The sequence below is a fragment of the Hippocampus bargibanti genome, linkage group LG19 (assembly GCF_051943395.1).
Source record: "Hippocampus bargibanti isolate YZ-2025 linkage group LG19, ASM5194339v1, whole genome shotgun sequence".
Lineage (NCBI taxonomy): Eukaryota > Metazoa > Chordata > Actinopteri > Syngnathiformes > Syngnathidae > Hippocampus > Hippocampus bargibanti.
The window spans coordinates 10,457,741-10,480,804 of record NC_142752.1 but is presented as its reverse complement, the minus strand read 5'-3'; the positions used below and the strand labels follow the sequence as shown (position 1 = coordinate 10,480,804).

Genomic DNA, 23,064 nt, shown 5'->3' with positions numbered 1-23,064 from the left:
AATTTAATGTAAATTTCTCCACTGTGAGACTAATAAAGGCATATCCAATCCAATCCAATCCAATCCAATAAGCAGTGGCGGACAATAGCAAGATACCTGTGCATGTTTCACCGTGTTTTCTGCATTATAAGGCGCACCTAAAAGCCTTCAATTTCTTCCAAAAGCTAATCATGCGCCTTATGACTTATGAATGACTCTGTGTCTTTGTGTTGTCATATTATTTATTTATCTTTTTTTACCAAGATGGCGGCGTGTGAACACACAGCGGCTACTCTCTCTCCCTGCAAATTGCCGTTTTCGTATTTATTATGTTTGTTAGTCATTATAAGTGCTTTGCACGCTGGGTCCGAGAGGACAGTAATTTCATCTGTGCTGTATGTCATGCATATTAGCGTATTTGTCAATAAAGCTTACTTTGTTTTTGACATAATGTGGTATATCAAGGGTGTCAAACCATTTTTTTTCTTGCAGGCCACATTATAGTTATTAAACCCTGCCACATATTACCGTATTTACCGGTGTATAAGGCGTACCGGAGTATAAGACGCACCGCCAATGAATGGTGTATTCACGTATGCAAGGCAAAATAGCACTTTGTAACATTGAACTTTAAAACATTCAAAAAAGACATTGAAATAGATCACGGGTGCCAAAGTCAAGGCCCGCGGGCCAAACCTGGCCCCCTGCATCATTTTATTCGGCCCACCAAAGCAAGTCAAACGTGAAATTCCATAATTCTTGATGTAGTCCAAAGCAAAGTTTCAAATTGTCACACTTGGAAATTGAATACGACCGTATAAGGCGCACCAGAGTATCAGGCGCACCCCTAATGCATGGTGTATTTTCAAACTTTTTCAATATATACGGCGCAACGGGCTACAAGGCGCACCTTCAATGAATATAAAAAGTTTTCCAAATCTAATATATGAATATATAAAAGTTTTCCAAATGTAAGGCACACCTACATTATAAGGCGCTACAGTAGAAGATGGAGTTACGTACGACTTCTTCTACAGGAGGAAATGGTGGCTGCTGACAGTAGTTGTGAGACCTGTTGCTCAATATTACTTCACATATAAGGCGCACCTGCTTATAAGGCGCAGGGTCATCTTTTGAAGAGAATTAAGGCTTTTGGGTGCGACTTAATACACCGGAAAAGATGGGACATATAGAGCGCACAACAAAGTGATTGTATTTTATTTCTTGCATTCTATTTGTGATTGTATTTTATTTATTATAGTACCTATTATATTACCTACGGTTGTCTGTGACTGTAAAGTGTCCTTGAGAGCTTCAAAAGGCGCTTAAAGGATAACCGACACCACTTTTTTGTTTCCTAACTGACATCAGAAAAACTTTTATAGCATCTAAAATACCCAAAACACGCAGGATGATATTTTTAGTCAAATGCACAACACCAATAAAAATGTGAAACTTAAAGTGTCCAAAAACTACTTCAAATTGAAACCGTAAGTGGCCAGTTTTAGAACCTCCCGCCCCCTTATTCGTGATGTCACGCCATGACGTCTTGCCTTGCTCGAGAATCAAAACAATGGCTTCAGATCCGGAGAAGATGCTTTCTTGTTACTCATCCAGTTATGAATATGATTCAAATAGTTCTGAAGAGGAAAGCATAAATGTTTGCAATCGATTAAAGAAGTTATTCCCTGTCATTTTGAGGCATCTAGACAGAAATGTAACACCCAGAAAATGCAGAAGATGGCGCCAAAGCTCCGTTGGAAATGGGCTGATTTGTCTGCTGGGAATTTGTGTCAGCTAGTATCAAATAGTAATCTTGGTGCACCACACAACGATTCACCATCGCGTTATTTATGTGTTTTCCTTTTAATTCCGCCATCAACACGAAGTTTTCAGACCAAACAAAGTACCCAAATGCATTGTGTGTCGCTTTCTCGGTTAGGGGCGTCGTTAGGGTTAGGGTTTGGGTTAGGGTTAGGGTTAGGGTTAGGGTTAGGGTTTGGGTTAGGGTTAGGGTTAGGGTTAGGGGTTAGGGGTTAGGGTTAGGGGTTAGGCATCGTCATCAACTCGAAAACGACTTCCTGAATATTCAGCGTGTATTAAAACATAAAATATAGCTATATGTGGTGGAATCTTTGTAAAATACGCTCAGTAGAAGTCATTTGAAGCGATTTTACAAATAATGAACAAATTATGAACACAACTTGCGTCGGCTGTCCTTTAAAATGTAATGTATTATTATAATAATAATAATAAGTAATAAATAACTACTTTTCAAATTTAAAGTGAAAAATAATGACTGTTATTTGTGGTCTACATAGGACAATTTGGTTTGAATTTTAGCAAGCATTCTGGCACTTGACATGCTTGATTTGCTTTCGCAGGCCAAATAAAATGATGTGGTGGGCAAGATTTGCCCACCGGGCCTTGACTTTAACACCTGTGTTATAGATAGAAAAAGTTTTAAAATGTGTAATTCGTTGAAGGTGTACCTTATAGTCTGGAAAATACTGTAATTAGTTTTTTGGGGTATCTCAAGCCACTGCTCAGAAAAGCTTTGTAGTCAAGATTGTCTTCTGAGTGATCATTGTCATTTGAGGGCTCTGATAGACACAAGTGCAAATTGTCTCTATTCATTGGCCGCTCGCCTTGCAGAAATGTCGACGCTGTGGGACTTTTGGACTGCACGGGTTCCTTTTTAGTGTTATATGTCTCAAAATTATGACCAGAAATGTAATTTTTCACCAGTGATGCAAAATACTATAATAATTTTTTTGTTGTTTTTAATTTTCAACATAATGAAAAGCAAATAGCGTGACTACAAATCCAACATGTTAAATACAGTAAAGTCTCGTTATATCGATATATCACCATTGACAGTTCAACCGTGTCCCCCTCCCCTCAGGTCACGAGCCTGGGTGTCATCCTCGATAGCTCACTATCTTTTCAGTCCCATATAAATAACATAACTCGGTCTGCTTATTTCCACCTCCGTAATACAGTAAAGTCTCGTTATATCGATATTCAAGGGAGTCCGAAAAATATCGATATAACCGGGACTATCGATATATCCGACCCTGTTTGCATGTAATTTTCTCCGTGCGTGCATAGAAATAGTATCGATATAACCGGGACTATCGATATATCCGATATCGATATAACGAGACTTTACTGTATTAACCGTCTCCGTCCCTCGCTCACCCCTCACACCACTGCTATCCTTATCCACAGTCTCGTCACCTCCCGCATTGATTATTGCAACGCACTTCTCTTCGGTATCAACCAGAAATTTCTCCATGAACTCCAACTCGTCCAAAATTCTTCAGCCCGGATCATCACTAGAATCCCCTCCTTTCACCACATCACCCCTGTACTCCAGCAACTCCACTGGCTAGCTGTTAAACATCGTATCGAATTCAAAATACTTCTGTTTACATTCAAAGCCATCCATAACCTTGCCCCTCCCTATCTTTCTGACCTGCTTCAAATCTCTGTTCCCTCTCGGTCCCTCAGATCTTCATCCTCCCTTCACCTCTATGTGCCCTCTGCCCGTCTCACCATGATGGGATGCAGAGCTTTCAGCCGCTCTGCTCCCAAACTCTGGAATTTTCTTCCACCCAACATCCGCAATATTGACTCCCTCCCTATTTTCAAGGCTCACCTCAAAACACCACTAAAATTGCTTTCAATGTATAGTTCTATCTGCTATTTTATTATGTATCATTTTACTTATGGTTTTATTGTTATGTGCTTTGTTTTATTGTTTTTATTGTAAAGTGTCCTTGGGTGTTTTGAAAGGCGCTTGAAATAAAATGTATTATTATTATTGTTATTCTCGGGAGTTAGAAAAAATGTTGATATAACTGTACTGTCGATATATCCGTCCTGCGCCGAACTGCATTAACAAAAGCCGCCATATAGGAAACGGAGCTGGCCATGAGCTCGCCATTTTGTGCCTCTTTTTTTTGGGGGGGGTGAAAGATGTTCCCCCAATGTTGCCTCAAAATGGCACATATAATTCTTTAATCGATTGCAAACATGTATGCTTTCCTCTTCAGAACTACAGTGTATTTGAATCATATTTATAACTGTATGTGTAACAAGAAAGCATATTATCCGAATCTGAAGCCATTGTCTGGATTCACAAGCAATGCAAGACGTCTTGGCGTGAAGTCATTTTTATTGGTGTTTTGCATCTCAATAAAAAGTGACATCGGTTGTCCTTTAATACACAGTATGGAATGTACGGTAATTTTCAAAATCATCACGCTTCAGAAGACAAAACAAGAAACATTGTTGCAAAAAAACGATTGCATTAATATACAGTACAGTGGGCATGTACATAACACAACAGGGAAACTGCAACGCTTACATCTTACTGTATTATGTATGCAATTTAAAAAAGTCATCAATCTTCTTCTGCTTCCCATTTTTACGTTTTAACACAAACAATCTCGTCTGCTACACACGAGCCAGCGTCTGAAAATGGAAATGGCTCTGCGACACGGGAGCTGGCCACGTAACAAACTCACGTGACCAAGTCGACCAATGGCGTGTATCGATATAAACATAGCAAAATGGCCGGCGGGAGATGAAAAAGAGCACCGTAGTAACCAGATTATCGTAAAAACCACGAATCGTACTAAACGGAACTAATTATACATAAAAAGACTAGAAATGTGCACGGGAAATGAAAATAGTGTCGTAATAAGCAGTATTATCAATATAAACGATATCGATATAACGAGACTTTACTATAGTAGCTCGTAAAAAGTTGCTGCCGTAAAAAAAAAAAAAAAAAAACCATGCGGAGGAGTTTGGTTCGCTTTGAGACGGCGAGGTTGTAAGCACAGATTTATCACCGTCGTTATCGAGCCTTTCGCCACGCTGTTCCCGAAAGGCGTCACACATTCCTGCTCGCCTTGACTCGAGTGAGAGAACCGCGGAGACTTGCTCAGCTCTTCATAAGGCTCAAGAGATGGAGTCGCGCTCAACGGGGGGTGAGGGATGGGTGGAGGGGACTCCAACGTCGAGCTTTGAGCAACTCAGTGATTCCATTCACTTACAAACGACTGTCTGCAATCGTACGCTGAATTCATGGAAAGCATTGTTGCGGTTGATTGAAACATTCCTTTCATGAAGCGGCAGTTTCCACAGTCAAAATGTCAATCCAAAGTGAATTGTAACTTGCAAAATCGTAGTTCACCCTGACACATACACAAAAAAGCACAAAATGACACAAGCACTGCTTGCCTGTTTGGTATGTTGTTTGATTTTAACTCATTCCTTGCCATTGTGTGCCTCTTTTTCGGTGAGACAATGTTGCCTCATTTTGGCACGGAATAAATTCTGCAATCGATTGCAAACATGTATGCTTTCCTCTTCAGAACTATTTGAATTATTCATAACTGGATGTATAACAAGAAAGCATGTTCTCCGAATCTGAAGCCATTGTTTTGATTCTCTAGCAATGCAAGACGTCTTGGCGTTACGTCACGAACTGGGGGCGGGACCCTCTGAAACTGGCCACTTCCGGTTTCAAATTGAAGTACAGTAAAGTCTCGTTATATCGATATTCAAGGGAGTCCGAAAAAATATCGATATAACCGGGACTATCGATATATCCGACCCTGTTTGCATGTAATTTTCTCCGTGCGTGCATAGAAATAGTATCGATATAACCGGGACTATCGATATATCCGATATCGATACAACGAGACTTTACTGTACTTTTTAGACACTTTAAGTCATTTTTATTGGTGTTTTGCATTTCAATAAAAATATCATACTACGTGTTTTGGGTATTTTAGATGCTATAAAACGTTTTTCTGATGTCAGTTAGGAAACAAAAAAGTGACGTCGGTTGTCCTTTAAACATACTTATAGAAGCCTTAAACATATATTCCATACAAAATATAGCACTGAACTTACAAACAAATTCACCTTATGAATGCCCATTTGGAACGTATCTTGTTCGTAAGTTGGGGAGCGTCTGTACTGTAGTGACTTTTGCTGCCATTTGCAGCCTTTTTTTTCGGTTAGAAAAAAAACCGCGACGCATCAAGGACCGCAATAATCGAATCGTGAAGAAGCAAGGGATTATTGTTTTTGGTGCAAGACTGAAGCATTTTTGCTCTTTGACAGGCAATATAGAAACTACCGATTCATTCTTGCCCCATTTGCCTCCTAGCAACACATGCTCAGACCTCCGAAGGAAACGTTTCTCACTGTCTGGATGCTTTTTGCCATTCATTCTTTCTCCCTTTATGAACCTTACGCAACCTTGACAACCACCTTTCAGACTGCGGGAGCAAATCACCGCTGACATCACCCGTTAAGAGCGAATCACAAATGCGTTGTCATGTCAGGTGACCTTTTGCCACAAAAATAATCTTTGTATTTGTTCAATGCGCTTTACAATTATAATGAAATGACATCATTGCTGATGTATATGTGGCCAAAACAAGTAAAGATAATGTTTACGGAGAGGATTGACAGCTAGTGCCAAGCTAAACAATTCAATCTGCCAGGCGTTTGATGCATCGCTGTACAAAAATAGTCGGATTGTGTTGTGTTGTTTTGGAAAATAATCACTTAGTCCGCCAATCACTCCGCCGTCGTTGTTTTGATATGACCGAATGACCATCTTTAGCAATGACCATACATGATGCCAAATTTGCCATCCGCAAAATACATATGGAGACTCTAAAAGGAATTCACTCCAGCAGTGTTTTTCAGTAGTTGACAAAGGAAAGAAAAACGTTCCCCCTGCATTTTGTGTCCTGCCAAAACATCTGGACGCTATCTGTTTTATGACCTGTAACTTGAGCGTGAGCTTGATTCTCACTGCATTTTGCCCAGGCATGATTTGTATTGTCAAGATGTCTTACGGGAAGCCAAGCCTTGGAGTACAGACTTTGTAATCAGCAAAAAAAAAGGGGTAGGCGAATTCTTTTTCTGATGAATTCCCGTATTTTCCGGTGTATAAGGTGCACCCCCCAATGAATGGTATTTTCAAACGTTTTCCATATATAAGGTGCACCGGACTATAAGGCACACCTTCAATGACTGACATTTTTTTAAAAATCCATACATAAGGCGCACCACAGTATAAGGCGCTACAGTAGAGGCTGCGGTTATGTTCCGCACTCATAATAATAATAATAATAATAATAATAATAATAATAATAATAATAATAATTAATAATAATAATAATTAATAATAGCAATAGTAAGTAATGCTAATAATGGTAATAATGCTAATAGGGGTAATCGTGGTAATCGAGGTGGTAGTGGTGGTAGTGGTAGTAGTGGTAATAGTAGTAATAATAGTAGCAGTAATAATAGTAGCAGTAATAATAGTTGCAATAATAGTAATAATAATAGTAATTCATTTAATTTCTAAGCGCCTTTCAAAACTCAAGGACACGTTACAGTCACGGGTTAAAAACTTTTTTTTTGTGCGGGTGAGCAGCGGCAGCCATTAGATTATTGAAAGAAAGACTGTTTTATATATCCCAGCATGGACTACTACTACTTTTACGGTGTAAAATGGAGTCAGTGGCTGCTGACAGTACCCGTTGCAGTTCAAAAGTACACATTGTTTTCCCCCACATTTTTATCAAGCAGTATCAGCGAAAGAACACATTCAAATTAAAATCCGGCAGTTGCTCTCCAAACCTCCAAATACAGTTTGTCATATGGCAACCCTCATTAGAATCTTCTGATTTTCCTTGCTTTGAGGCCGACTCTAGCAGTTGAAAATCGAAGCTGGTGTAATCAGGGATCTTAATGAATACCTGTTGCTGCCCCCCCCTTCACTCCGTCGCCTACCCTTTCCCAGGCTTGACTGACCGTGCGTTCAACTACAGTGAGACCTCAACTTACGAACTTAATTGGTTCCCAGACAGAGTGTGTAAGGCGAAAAGTGTGTATCTCAAAAAGAAAATTCCCATAGGAAACCATTAAAATGGGAATAATCCGTTCCCGGGTTTCCATAAAATATACTTTTCAACGAAATAAGCCTTAAAACTACACACAACATATCTTATTCTATGTATAAAAAATGTGCTATTGTATTGTAATGAAAGAAATACACTGCATTGTATCATAAAGTCACTTTATTTACATTTGTGATGGTCATTTATGGCTTGATGGAATGGCGTTGGAGGTCGAAGGTCAAAGGGAATTGCTGTTTGGAAAGAGAGGCGCATTACATGTGGACTGTAATTAAAGAAATAAACTGTGCCGTAAAATAAAGTTTTATTTACCTTTTTGATGGTCGTTGATGGCTTATGGAAGGAGAGTCACCTTCCATAAGGACTGTTGATAACTTAACCTCTGGTGCTGTTCGGCCGTGTGCTTCAGTGACGTGCGGTGAGGTTCATGGCTGGTGAGGCACTGACGTCATCACAGTCAGATTTACAAACATGAACTCTACAGAGTAGCTTATTCACCATTTGATTGGCAACAGTTAACGTGTTTTGTTTAAAATGTCATGTCCTCATTCTTTAAACTGTAGCATAGAAAAAAAAATTTAAAAAATGTGATTATCGTGTTACCTTTACTTAGAAATGAAGTCCATGTGCCGCTCCTTCTGAAGAAAGGCATCAATAACTGAAAGTTATTGATGCAACAGTTTTAAAAGCCTGTCTATTTCAATTTAGATATGTAATCGTGTTTACAATGTAAAGTGACTCTACATTATATACACCAGCTAAACTGTAGAAATTTAGTTCATATACCAATAGTGTTTGAACACTTTAATAGCGATATGCAGAGGGAGAGCAATGCGGTCTCACTGCAGAACAAGCCAGCACAGTTAGCATAGTGATTGCGCAATCCATGGTGAGGCTCAGCCGGCTGTTGCCTCCCCACTAGTCTCTACTCAGTATTTGAACGGTAAATGTAAAAATTCAGCGATTTTGAAAAAACAATTCAACGGTGAAGTTAAATGGAAAAGAACTTTAAAGTAGAAATCACTAAATAAATATAACTAATGTATTTTTTTCATTTGATCTTTCCATGATGACAGGTGAGGCCGTGCCTCACCTGCCTCCCCACGTCACTGGTGTGCTTCCGCCGAAGATCACTCCGCCAGCCGTGGTGGGTTTGTATTATGAAAATAGTGCTTATTATAAGGTTTAATTTTCATAAATTTGACGTTTGTAAGACGAAAAGTTTGTAAGTTGAGGTCTCACTGTATATCAAAGTTAAATGGCAGAAGGAGATTGTTAGCCTTTGTGATGTGCTGTTACTAGCTTACTTTCACCTTGATGAGGTTGCTCGTTCATGTCCGCCAGCAAGTATCAATAGGCTAGTTCACAGGTGTCTAAGTCGGCAGCATATTACCCGACAAACTGACGGAGGGGTAATTTGGACGAAAGACCGACTGAAAAATAAATTAAAAAAGCCAACTATGTATTGCAGGGAACTTCCCAGGTGGCACAAACAAAGCTGTTTGTATTTCACTGCTTTCATTTGTTGTGCCTCACAGGAGAACGACACCATTTTTTGATTCCTAACTGACATCAGAAAAACGTTTTATAGAATCTAAAATACCCAAAACGTGCAGGCTGATATTTTTGTCTTTTTATCTGGCAAAAATAAATACACTTAACCTGTGCAGCTTGGATTTGTCCTGTCACGAACCAGGTCGTTTAGAGGCAGCGGTCCACTTGTTTTCAGCTCAGCTGTGTTCCAAATCTGAATTAGAGGGTTCCGCTTGAGCGCCTTGATTGTCCTATTAGCGAGCCATCATTAGGCCTCATGCCCGCACGTGGAGACTGCCAAGGGATAGTCACTTTTGAAGTTGGGGAGACTGTTGCAAACTACATCAGGTGCAAAAGATATGCAGCGTAACCCCTTGATATGCCTTCAAATATAAATGCGCTGTTGGGATCGAGATGGTGGACATTTTGTGAGTTCACTGAAATGGGCTCAAATTGTTGCTGTCATGAAATCCTCTTGAATTTCTACCAGTAGGTATTAGGTGAAAATAAGCTTGCCGCTGTGAATGGTAGATGGAAAAAATGCCCCAAAAAGCCTCCCCCTTGACCTTGCAGCGACGGTTTTGGTTGGACTGTTTTCTGTTGTTCGATTGTTTATTTCTTGTGTGATGTTATGCACAATGCAATGTCAGATGTGAATGTTTTGTTTGACTTTCAAGCAAAATATGTAATCAAATTCGCATATCTGAAAAGGCATTTAATTCGTTTCACTGCCAGACGTGCAACAATGTGTCCACTCCAGTGCCATGGTTTTCAAAGTCAAAGTCACAGTCAGCTTTATTGTCAAATATGCTAATATGCATGACATACAGCACAGATGAAATTACTGTCCTCTCGGACCCAGCATGCAAGGCAATGACTATAACTGATAGAGTGTTTATGCACATTAGTAAACATATTGTTATTTCATGTTTAGCTTAGTATACATTATGATTAGTGCACGTTTAATTTCAGTCTAATAGCATTATCAATCTTATTAGTTCAATAGTCGTTGCAAAGAAGCAACAGCTCCAACTACAATCTAAGACCCTCCCAACACAGAGTTGTTCGTAACCGATTGGACGGGAAGATCGACTTGTCCGCAACTGATTGGACAACAGATCGCCACTGTGTATGTTTAAAAACTTGTCAGAGCGGGAGCTCGTTCTCTTTGTTCTCCTATCTTTGTCCGTGTGCTCATGTCTTCGTCCGACAGAGACGAGAAGTGCCTTTTTCTGTCTCATTAGAATAAAGTAGTTTTTTGTTCACCATCTATCGTCGTTCCTGATATTTTTATCACTGAACTTCTGACAAAACCGAACCAGGAAAGACGAACAAGAATTTAATCCGAACAATAACAAACATAATAAACATGAAAATGCCAATTTGCCGGGAGAGGAGAGCCGCTGTGTGTTCACGCGCCGCCATCTTGGGGAAAAAAAACTACTAACATGACAAACCAAAGACCTCTTTGTAATGACATGAATCAGTTCTATATGAAAAAGGAGAGGATCAAAGCATCCATTCCAGCAGTGGATCAGGGACGTCATGGTGGAATTTGCACGTCTACTACAAGCTAAATGTTGAACGCAAACACGAAGCTGTAGCATCCGTTGACGAAAAGACATTGTGTCACATCTCCTGTCCCACATAAATCGGCTTCAATTCCAAGCCGCGACAGTCCCACATACGCATCGGCGCTCTGCGCTGACGCTCTTTTTCTTTTTATCGCGGGCTCCTCAAGCCATGCATCCATCCAACCGCAGACTGTCCAACAGCACCAACCTTTCCGCTGAACAAAGCGGGGCTGTGAAGATGCTGCCCATTACAGGCGCAAAAAAAGCACAATGGCCCCAGAGTTGTCCAGCGATGACAGTCAAATGGCACCGACATTCCTGCCATTCAAAACCAGTACTGGCATATTCATGCTGCCGAAAGGCGCAGCCGCTCAGCACAGTCTCCTCCTTGATGAATGTCGTGGCCAAAAAAGCTGAAAAACCATCCGTATCCGTTGCACATGACGCACAACAACACAAAGTGAGAAAAGAAAACACAATAACAAGACAAAAACAACAAAAAATGCAAGGCTCATGAGAGCACTTGCTGACGGCTGCCGACTCGGGCGCCGTCCTTTTTGTCACTAGAATCCCACAGAATATTGGGTTTCTACATAAACATTCAATGCAGCGTAAAAAAACCTTAGACAAAAAGTTAATTCCTAAATTATATGGATCTGGAGTTATATGAGCTTGAAATGAGGGTGGCTGTCTAAATGCAATACAATGCAATACTCAAAACCCACCTATTTAAAATTGCATTTTCTGTGTAGCTCTTTCTCTTGTTTCTATTTATAATTGTATTTTATTTATTGCATTGCATTTGTGATTATATTTTATTTATCATAGTACCTATGCTTGTCTGTGACTGTAAAGTGTCCTTGAGAGCTTAGAAAGGTGCTTAAAATGTCATGTATTATTATTATTATTATTATTTATACATACATATTGGTTTATATAGCGCTTTAACAACAGCTGAAGCTCATTATTTTGGTCTTTGAAAGTCCAGAAAACAACATTAACTCATTCACTGCCAGTTGATGTGCAAAAATGTGTCCACTCTAGTGCCAGGGTATTTGTCATTTTCACTGAAGTTGCAAGACCCACAAAATATTGAGTTTTAGGACTACATAAACATTCAATACAGCAATAGAAACCTTAGACTCTTTTATTTAATCAGAACAAAAGAGTTAATTCCTAAATTATGTGAGTATGGAGTTATCTCAGCTTGAAATGCGGGCGGCTATACAAGCAATACATATATATTGGTTTATATAGCGCTTTAACAATAGCTGAAGCTGGAACAAAGCACTAACATGGAAAAAGGGCAAATGCTGCCGCCTTGTGGAAGGGAAAAACATTTCCAGAGTTCTTGCCAGCACTTTATCGACACCCAAAAACCAAAACCTAAATTCGGAATGGCACTCTACGTTATATTTTCAATTCCCGAATAAATTTGTGAATGGCAGTGAATTATTTAATTGCTGAAAGTAGAACTAAGTCGGTCAGAGGTGGATAACCTAACCTAACCTGCTGGCCCGCGGCAAAAACATGATTTTGACACCCCAGCCTGAGAGTCTCTTCTTTCATCAGGAAAAAAAAAGATTAATTCCTAAGTTATATCAGTCTGGAGTTATCTGAGCTTGATACGGACAAGAGGCAAATGCTGCCCCGCTGAGGGAGGAAAAAAAAACATTGCCAGAGGTCTGACTAGCACTTTATCGGCACCCAGCAAGAAAAACCAAAACCCGAACAAATTCGGGAATGGCGCTCCACATCGTATTTTCAATTCCCGAATAAATTCGGGAACGGCAGTGAATGAGTTAAAAAAAAGATCCAAAGTGGTGACTAATGTGTTGCAATTTAGTTTTATCAATTAGAATTTCTTTTGTGTTTATTCATATATATTTTTTGTCACTCCTCCTTTCTCTTTGTGGGCTTTCGGATCAATTATTGTGATGGTGCTGAAAAAGTAGGCGATCCTAGTCCATGAGCTTGGAAAACAGCATGTTTTGTCCCGATAAATGCTCAAAGAACCCCCCCCCCCCCTCCTCATTCCTCTCTGGTTTCTATTCTCTTTATCTCTCACCTCCTCCTCCAGCCAGCAATGCTGCGCTACCTTCCTCCTACGCTCCCATCAACACACAGAAAACAGACATGACTGTTTTGCTACAAGTATGTTAGAGAGGTGTGGGAGACATTCGCTGGTAGATAATAAAGATCATATTATTGATTATGGGGGGAAAAAAAGGACGGTGATTCATTGGAAGTTGGGGAGCAGTGATTGTTATGCCCCCCCGAAGCCATAGGCTAGAAAAGTCACTCTCGGTGCCGACTAACATGCATTTGTGCACAATATAGTTCACAGCGTTACTCACCATTTGTCAACACGACCTTTCCCTTAATTTGACTGTTGATTTGATCCGAAATAACCTTGCACCAATGGGGGAAGTTGTCTCTGGTTCTTTGTACTGATGGTTAATTCTTTTATGTGATTTCGCACTACCTTCACCACCACCACCATAGAACTACAAACAAGTGTAAAATATAGCTATTATTTACACATAAACATTTGGACTTTACATCAATGAAATAAAATGTATGCAATAAAATCGTACAAACCACTTTGCCCGCTTTCTGTCCGAAATGGAAGTTTTTGATCTTCGTCCTTTTTATCTTTTCCTTGCTAAACAGTACAGCAATAGAGCATGTCCATTCTCGCCGTCTTCTCAGTAAAATGAAACTTAAAGGACAACCGACGTCTCCGGACAAGTTGTGTCCATAATTTGTAAAATGGCTTCAAATGACTTCTACTGAGCGTATTTTAATAAGATTCCACCGCATATAGCTATATTTTACGTTTTAAGACTCGCACTGAATATTCAGGAAGTCTTGTTCTTGAGTTGGTGACGAGTCCGTACGTGACGTCACGAAAGGAACACCCCTGACCGAAAAAAGACGCACTGTAGCAGTCCTTCCATCACGTCAATGTATTTTGCTGTACTTGTTTGGTCTGGGGACCTCGTGTTGCACCCATATGCCGCCAGAAGAGGGTGTCCAAGCTCCATATAAGGAATTTATCAGCCTGTGGAAACGGAGGTGGCCACAGGAGGTCGCCATTGTGTGCCTCTTTTTCGGTGAGACAATGTTGCCTCATTTTGGCACGGAATAAATTCTGTAATCGATTGCAAACATGTATGCTTTCCTCTTCAGAACTATTTGAATTATTCATAACTGGATATATAAGAAGAAAGCATATTCTCCGAATCTGAAGCCATTATTTTTATTCTCCAGCAATGCAAGACGTCTTGGCGTGACATCACGAACTGGGGGCGGGACTTTCTGAAAAAATCCCAATTTTTATTGGTGTTTTGCATTTGAATAAAAATATCATACTGCGTGTTTTGGGTATTTTAGATGCTATAATACGTTTTTCTGATGTCAGTTAGGAAACAAAAAAGTGACCTAGGTTGTCCTTTAAGTAACGAAGCGCGGAAAGAAAAGCCTGTACCGGAAGTGACAACAACCCAACGTAATGTCAATAAAATAAAGCACGGCCATCTGCTGGTCAACTATTGGATAGCAGTCATAAACAAATGTATCAGCTGAATTCACAAAAACGATACAACATCCAAACATGATACATGATAGCTGTGGTATTACTAGTGTTTGAAATAACATCTGCCCGGAGGCCCGGGGCGTACAACTTTTACGTCGGGCGTACAACTTTCAAAACGTCTCGGCCACGGGTGGCTGACAACTTCAAGGAAAAAAAAAAAAGATTTTTTTCAAATCAAACGTTTGTTTCATTCAATAAAGCAAAAGCTACAAGCAAACCGCGACTAGCCACGTGGACCAAGTACACTTTTCAGTCACGGTATAGTCCGAAACACGAAACAGGCTTCTGATTGGCTGCCGGTGCCCTTAATACTTCGCAACAATGTTTTTCTTTTGCGATTAGTCGTCTTATTGTGTTTCAAGTTGTGAAAAATGGGGCTTTATGGCCGGGCAGGCAACTTTTCAGAGTTGTCTGCCCGGGTGTCCGCTAACTTTTTGCCATGAGTTTCAGACACTGGTATTACTTGTATATATTTTTGCTTGTAAATTCCATTCAATCTCAGTTATCTATGTGGCTACCGAGCTATCTATTTGCTATCTATTTGCAATTTTAAGCTATCTATTAGCTGTCTGTCTGTCTGGCTGGCTATCTGCCTAGCTATCTGGCTATTTATTAGCTATCTGGCTCGCTATTTGGCTAGCTATCTAATTGCTATCTACTAGCTGTCTAGCTGACTATTAGCTATTTAGCTATCTATTAGCTATCTAATAGATATCTATTCGCTATCTATTAGTTGGCTAGCCAGCTTTCTATCTATTTGAGTTACTTCCGGGTTGAGTGAAGGCTGGCGCATGTGGCTGCCGCTGCTCACCCACAGAGAAACTTATCCTGTGACTGTAAAGTGACCTTGAGAGTTTTGAAAGGCGCTCAGAAATTAAATGTATTATTATTATCATGATTGTGTGCCGCCAGACAGCTCGCAGGGGGCTTTTACGGTTATTACTTTGCCGCATCTGTGCTTCGGTGGCCGAGTGTGAACGAGTTTGGGGAAAAAAGAGATGCTTGGTAGTTTGACTTGATGGACTGACTCCTCGCCTCTTGCATCTATGTCGCTCGTGCCCACGTGCTGTCTCACTCATCTCCTCCCACATGCTCTCGTATTGAGTGGGGAATCAATCTCGCTCTCCCCCCTTTCGTTATCTCTCTCTCTCGGGCACCTCATTGTGGCCTATTCGTTAACAATCGAATGATCTTCGCTGTAGGCGCAAATGAGCGTGTGCCTCTCCAGCCCTGCTGCAATCATAGCACGGCCTACTCTCCTTTTCAATGGCATATCTCATTTGAAGAATTCTTTTTCTTCTGGAATATGGGAGGGGTTTAGGGGCCAGTGTTCATTTCAAATCCTGTTACTTGTATTTTCAGTTCTCATATGACAACAAAGTTCAAGTCAAAGTTTAGCAAACTCATTCGCAAAGAATGATGAATTAGGGTTTTGGGCAAAAAGATGCTGATGATTGTCCTTTGCAGATGTTTTATTTTGAATCAATGCAAGGATATGTGCGGTTTCGAATTGAAGCGGATTTACGTGAATCTCAACACGGGGTGATTTGAGCGCAAACCCTTTCGGATGCCCCCCGCGTGGATGAAATGGTGTTACTTTAAACATGCCGCATTCTTTCATATATATTTCAATATATTTGTATATTCTTCAAACAGTTCATGGTAAAATGAAATTGCAGCTTGTTTTTCATTTGCTAACTAGGCACAAAAAGGATTCAGGGCGAACTTGTAAACATGAAGGCTGGGATAAGGCTGTCGCGGCTTGGAATTGAAGCGGATTTATGTGGGACAGGAGATGTGAGACAATCTCTTTTCCTCAATGGATGCTACAGCTTCGTGTTTGCTTTCATCATTTAGCTTGTAGCAGACGTGCACGTTTCACCATGACATTAGTGATCCACTGGTGAAAAGGACATACCTCTTTCATCTAGAACTGTTTCATACAACAAAGAGGGTGCAGAAAGTGTTTAAGATTGAATGACTGTGTCTTTGTGTTGTCATATTATTTTGTGATTTATTTATTTTGGTTCTTTTGACTTCAAGATTGCGCCGCAAGATTGGCTGCCTTTACAGCAGCTCCTGTATTTTGTTTTTGCTGCTGTGAAATGTTAATTTCTCCAATTTGAGACAAATAAAGCCTTATCTAATCTAAATCTAATCTAATTCTTGAATCTAATATTGAGTCCTCTTTCATGGGGGAAGGACAGAAGTGATTCCCTTGAATATCGATATAACGAGACTTTACTGTATATATATTTTATATCTATATATAAAACTGTTCCACTTGAATATTGAGCAGGACTGGCCTTGCCTCATTCGATGTGCACCCTGTCACTTCATGAAACATAAGCAGGAAGTGGCTGAGATGTGTTTCCTGTTGAAATGTGAGACAGCTCCCTTGGCTGTAGGGTTGTCAGGAAGGAACCGCCCCGGTTACATACTTGATGACATCGGTGCCTCCTCCAATAAATGTTCGCTTTCTCACCTCATACTGTGTACGTTGTGTATGTCAGTTTACTGCGAAAGGGGGGGGGGGGGACTATAATCTGTTCCTGTATCCTGATTTGGTGAAAACCGAAACATTACCTATTATAATCAATGTAATCAATGTCTGCTTTTTTTTTTTAAACGTGATTGAAAAATACAAACAAGTCTGCTCACAATGGAATGCTACACGGGGATAATGCGTCGTTCACAATGAGACGCGACACAAGGAAGTGGTATACAGACGCTCCCCAATTTACAAACGTGATATGTTGTGAACGGTCGTTCGTACGGTGAATTCGTTCATAAGTTGATTCAGTGCTATATTTTGTATGGAATGTATGTTTAAGGCTTATTTAAGTATGTTTACGGTTTATATAAGTATCTTTAAGGCTTGTATAAGTAACCTGGATTGGTTTGCACTGAAAAATAAACATTTAATAAATTATATGCTCTATAAAGATATGTACATGTTCAATGAGAGAGAATACTACATATGTTCTTAAAAATTGTTCGTATGTACCGCTGTTCGTAACTTGAATGGTCATAAGTAGGGGAGCGTCTCTATAAGGAAGCGCAGGGGAGTCCAGTGGTGCATTCAGGTGCGCTCAGTTTAGTCGAGAACCGATTTTTGGGTGAAAACCGAAGCATAAAAATTCCAGACATGTTTGGTAAAAAACCAAATTGGTCAAGAAAAGAGACGTTCGAAAAAAGAGGTTTGACTATAGACCAAAAAATGTCCGATTTTTATAGATTAAAACAAGAGACAATCTATGTATCCTGAAATGTAAATCCAACAATTCAGAATCTGGAACGGATTACAGTAAAGTCTCGTTATATCGATATTCAAGGGAGTCCGAAAAAATATCGATATAACCGGCCCTGTTTGCATGTAATTTTCTCCGTGCGTGCATAGAAATAGTATCAATATAACCGGGACTATCGATATATCCGATATCGATATAACGAGACTTTACTGTAATTGCATTGCTATTCATTTCAATGGGGAAAAGTTATTTGGTTTATAAACATTTGTTGTTACAAATGGGGGTCATGGAATCAAATACATTTGTAGGTTGAGGTGTGTGTAACCCTTTTGTTCCTTCCAGTTCATCGTATTTATTCCGCACTCAGTCATCTGCTTCGTATCATTTTGAGTCCGCACGTACAGTAAAGTCTCGTTATATCGATATCGGATATATCGATAGTCCCGGTTATATTGATACTATTTCTATGCACGCACGGAGAAAATTACATCCAAACAGGGTCGGATATATCGATAGTCCCGGTTATATCGATATTTTTTCGGACTCCCTTGAATATCGATATAACGAGACTTTACTATACTTGTACACACTCTTCTTCTTTCTCCAGCGCTGTTCCAACTCGCATTTCCTATGCAGAATATGCCAGTTTGGACATCAGCGCCTCACTTTCCATACAGTTGTCCAACTCAAAAGAAACAATTCACTTGCGTCTCATTTTACAACCAGCTCCGATGATATCTCATCTTTTTAAGGTTGTGGATATTTGCATACTTGCATATTGTTGCTGAATTAACGGTATGTTTCTCTTGATTTTATTTTAAAGGCGCACCTAATGCGGACCTTTCATAACTGCGTATACAGTACAGTGATACCTTGGTTTACGAACTTTTCGGTTTACGAATGTTAAATTAATGAAAATTTTACCTTGGCATATGAACTATTTTTCGGGATACACACAGAGCGCCACAATGAGTGATGTGTCGTTCGCGAACGAGCCCGTTCTCCTAACAAAGGAAATGGCAGCTGACTCATTTTTGTCCTCTATTCCCCGCCCCCAGTCTTCGGTTAAAGCCACGTGATTGGTCAAGAACGCAGTGGTGAGAAGAGTTTGTTTAAACATTAAAGAAACAGGCAGACGACAGAGAGAGAGTGAGAAAATGGATTTCAACTTTGATAGTTCAAAGGCAGAGCGTACACTGCAAGGTTAAAATATCCCATCAATCAGGCTCCACAAATAGCCCGCACAAGCCATCTCTACACTTGATGCAAAAAGCTATCAACCCAGCTAAACAAAACACAATTGATGAGGAATTAGGTAAAATTATCGCAGAGAAAGCACCTACAAGGGATCAAGATGGTGAAAGAAGAAGGCTACGTTCCTCATCAAATGTTTAATGCTGATGAAAACGGTCACTCCATACCATCAAGCCATCAACGACCATCACAAAGGTCAATAAAACGACTTTATTATACTGTACAGTTTATTTATTCAATTATAATACCATTTATTATACATAAAATAAGGTATATTTTGTGTGGTTTTAAGACTTGGAAAATTAGAAAGTAGAAAATTATGTTTTATGGGGACTTGGGCACTGATTTTTCTCATTTTAATGGTTTCCTATGGAAAATTATTTTTTGGGATACACACTTTTTGCCTTACACAGTGTCTGGGAACCAATTAAGTTCGTAAGCCAAGGTATCACTGTACATGCTTCATCGCCATTACCTTGATTCATCCTCTTTGCTCAATTTCTCAATTTCTTCCTTTCACCCCTCTACCCCCCCGTCATTTCATCTCCCCATCTCAATGATAATCACACCCAAGCCTCTTTTCCATATTATTCACCACCCGATACCGCTATTTCCGTCATCCTCTGCGCCATGCCTGATTTAGCTATTAACAGTAAGGGTCCGCATTGGCTGTTGAGTCGAAGGCAGGGGGATGTGGGGGGTGGGGGGTGGGGGGGTTTGCCGTACATTTGCAACAAACTGCTGCGAGGCGTCACCTGATTGGCACAGATTACAGGGCTCTTTGACGGTTTGTGCGGAGGAGGCTCTTGCAGAGAGCCGGCTTCATCGCAGCGAATGTGCGCTCTGCTTCATCTCGATCAGTTTAATGGATTTGCTTCATCTGATTGTCGTTTGATGGCCCGTTTCTTGTTGTTTTTTTTTTGGATTGTAATCTAGTTAGGAGATTAGGTTTTAGCATTTTAGGCTAATGGATGTCAAGTCAAATTATGTTTAATTTAAACCAGATTCTTTTCTTACAGACAGTGTATTGTAGGTGTTCAAATACCTGACATGTTTCGGCGTATACTTCTGCCTTCGTTTATATTGGACAAATAAATCATGGTCAATAAATTGGAGGTTAACAGATTGACATGAGGTTTATCAAAGGGCGTATCAGATGAGCCTTTTTCCATCACATTGCAAACCAAATGAAGCAACTAAGCAACCAATGGTCCATTTCTGATTGCAATTGTGATGATTGAGAAACGCCAGTAGAAGATTGTCATCACATGTGGGTGAAAATGAGGATGGCATGAGCAATGGTGTCCAAATGAGCTGCGAAAATCTGATTTATTGGCTGTCAATGAGCTTGAATGTTGTGTACCGTTTATTGACTGTTTGCAGTGGATGAATTAAAAACCCCTCTGTTGTCTATTGACCTTGAGTTTGATGATGTCATTGCCATTTGTGCCCCCCCCCCTTTTTTTTGTTTTTTAAATCAATCCAGTGGCCTTCAAACACTAAATTGCGCATCCTGTACCTTGATTCCACCTCTGCCTTTTCTCTCTTTTTCTCATTGTCGTCATTATCATCATCATGTCACTTTTCTACATGTCCGAGCTTCTTCGAACATGGCTCAGTTGTTTATTTTGTATGTGTGTGTGTGTGTTTTTTTAATGGAGCTTTAAATGGTTTAATGAGTTTGAACGGTTATAAATTGGATTGGATTGGATTCGTCTCGCAGTGGAGAAATTTACATTTCACAGCAGCAAAGTTATGAAAGGGAGAGGAAAGGAAAGAAAGAAGTAGAAAAACAAAATACAGGAGCTGCTGGAAAGGCAGCCACTCTCGCGATGCCGTCTTGAAGTCAAAAACATCTGTAAACATCTACATTCCATTGGGGAGCACAATCTTTTTTTTGGCCTCTTGCCCAAATTCGTCATTCATTCCGAATGAGTTTGCTAAACTTTTACATCAAGTTTTAAAAGATGAAGAGACAAAACGAAAAGGTTGGTCAAAAGGGGACGAAAATAGGACGATTGTGGGGGTTGGGGCGATATTATTAGATTGGATTAGATTAGCCTTTATTAGTCTCGCAAAGGAGAATTTTACGTTTCACAACAGCAAAATTATGGAAGGAAGAGGAAAGAAAAGGAAGAAGTAAAAAAACAAAATACAGGAGCTGCTCGAAAGGCAGCCACTTTCGCTGCGCCATCTGGAAGTAAAAAACAAACTAATTAACAAATAATATGACAACACAATTCATTCTTAAGCGCTTTTTCTACTCTGTTTGTTACATGAAGCAGTTCTAGATGAAAGTGGCGAGATCAAAGCGTCCTTTTCACCAGTTGATCAGGGACGTCATGGTGGCATGTGCATGTCTACTACAAGCTAAATTTTGTAATAAATAAAGCGATCTGCGGTATGTATTTGATAGGAAAATGAAATGAGACTAATGAGTAGCATAACACAAAACATACAGTCATCCCTATAAAGCAGACCCAAAGTCACAGATTCAAACTCAGCGGGGAGCAGTTGTGTGTGTGTGTGTGTGTGTGTGTGTGTGTGTGTGTGTGTGTGTGTGTGCGTGTGCGTGTGCGCGTGCGCGTGTGTGTGTGTGTGTGTGTGTGCGTGTGTGTGTGTGGGCGGGGGAAGCACATTCATCTCGCCGCACAATTACACTTTCACTTTGAAAAGCTCTGAACCGAAAATCCCCGTCACTCTGGTTGTCTGCTACATTGCAGCTTTCAAAGAGAATCATGTTTGATTTATTTTCCTCCCTTTCTTATCTTCCTCAATTTCCGACCCGGCATTCAGACAAGCGGAGATGAAACGCAGTGTGGCTTTTAAGTAGCTGCCGCTTTTATAACGCAACTTGGTGTTTCCTTTTGGCATGAGATGGTTGAAATATCATGATATATATTTTTTTACACTCCTAACATTATTTGGCATGTGGTGCACCTCTGCAAATGTTCACATTTCACATCCGCTAATCAACTCACCATGATTTGATTTCAATATAATCTCTGTTTCCAACCTTGAAAGGCGCGTTTAGCATATCAAATGATTCGACGCCGCATCTTTCACTCAGGCACCACACGTTTAGCAACACGCGGCAACAAATGGGCCACAACTTATCTTTGAGGTTGATGCTAGCGGCTTCAAACAGTTTTATGCCAAACTCAGTTAAAGTAGACTTTACCTTTGTTTGAGATTGATATTGTAACAAGTCAAAAATGGAACTGTATAGTGCCACTTAGCAGTTTTTTTGACAACGATACTAGTGCAGCGTGTTCTACCGGAAACAAATTCCTTGTGTGTCCTACATACTTGGCAATAAAGATGATTCTGATTCTGATTCTGATTCTGATGATGAACTCATTCACTGCCATTCCCGAATTTGTTCGAGATTTGGTTTTTCTTGCTCGGGGTGCCGATTAAGCGCTGAGCAGACCTCTGGCAAAGGTTCCATGATGGGGCAGCATTTCCTTTTTTTCCATGCTAGCGCTTTCTTCCAGCTTCAGCTATTGTTAAAGCACTATATAAACCAATATGTATGTACTGTATTGCATTGTATTTTGTACAGCCACCTCCATTTCAAACTCAGGTAACTCCAGACACATATAACTTAGGAATTAACTCTTTTTTTTCTGATGAAAGAAGAGAGTCTAAGGCAGGGTCATCAAAGTCATTTTTTTTGCTGAGGGCCACATTGTAGTTATGGTTTGCTCTCGAGGTCCGTTATGAATTTAGGGAAGCCATTAAAATGTTTAATGCCCTCCACATATTACATATAGAGAGCACAACAAATTAATGAATACCTTCATTATGAATAAGTTTTCAAATCTGAAATCAAGAATAATTGGATTGGATTGGATTTGCCTTTATTAGTAATGACTGATATTGTGGTTTACATCCAAAATTATGACATTTTGGTT

General features: G+C 40.0%; 1 protein-coding gene across 2 annotated transcripts in view; it reads left to right on the top strand.

Annotated features, from left to right (window-relative positions):
* Positions 1–23,064, top strand: part of sipa1l1 (signal-induced proliferation-associated 1 like 1) — a 69,592-nt gene that overhangs the window by 10,822 nt on the left and 35,706 nt on the right. The gene's annotated exons all lie outside the window — the stretch shown is intronic.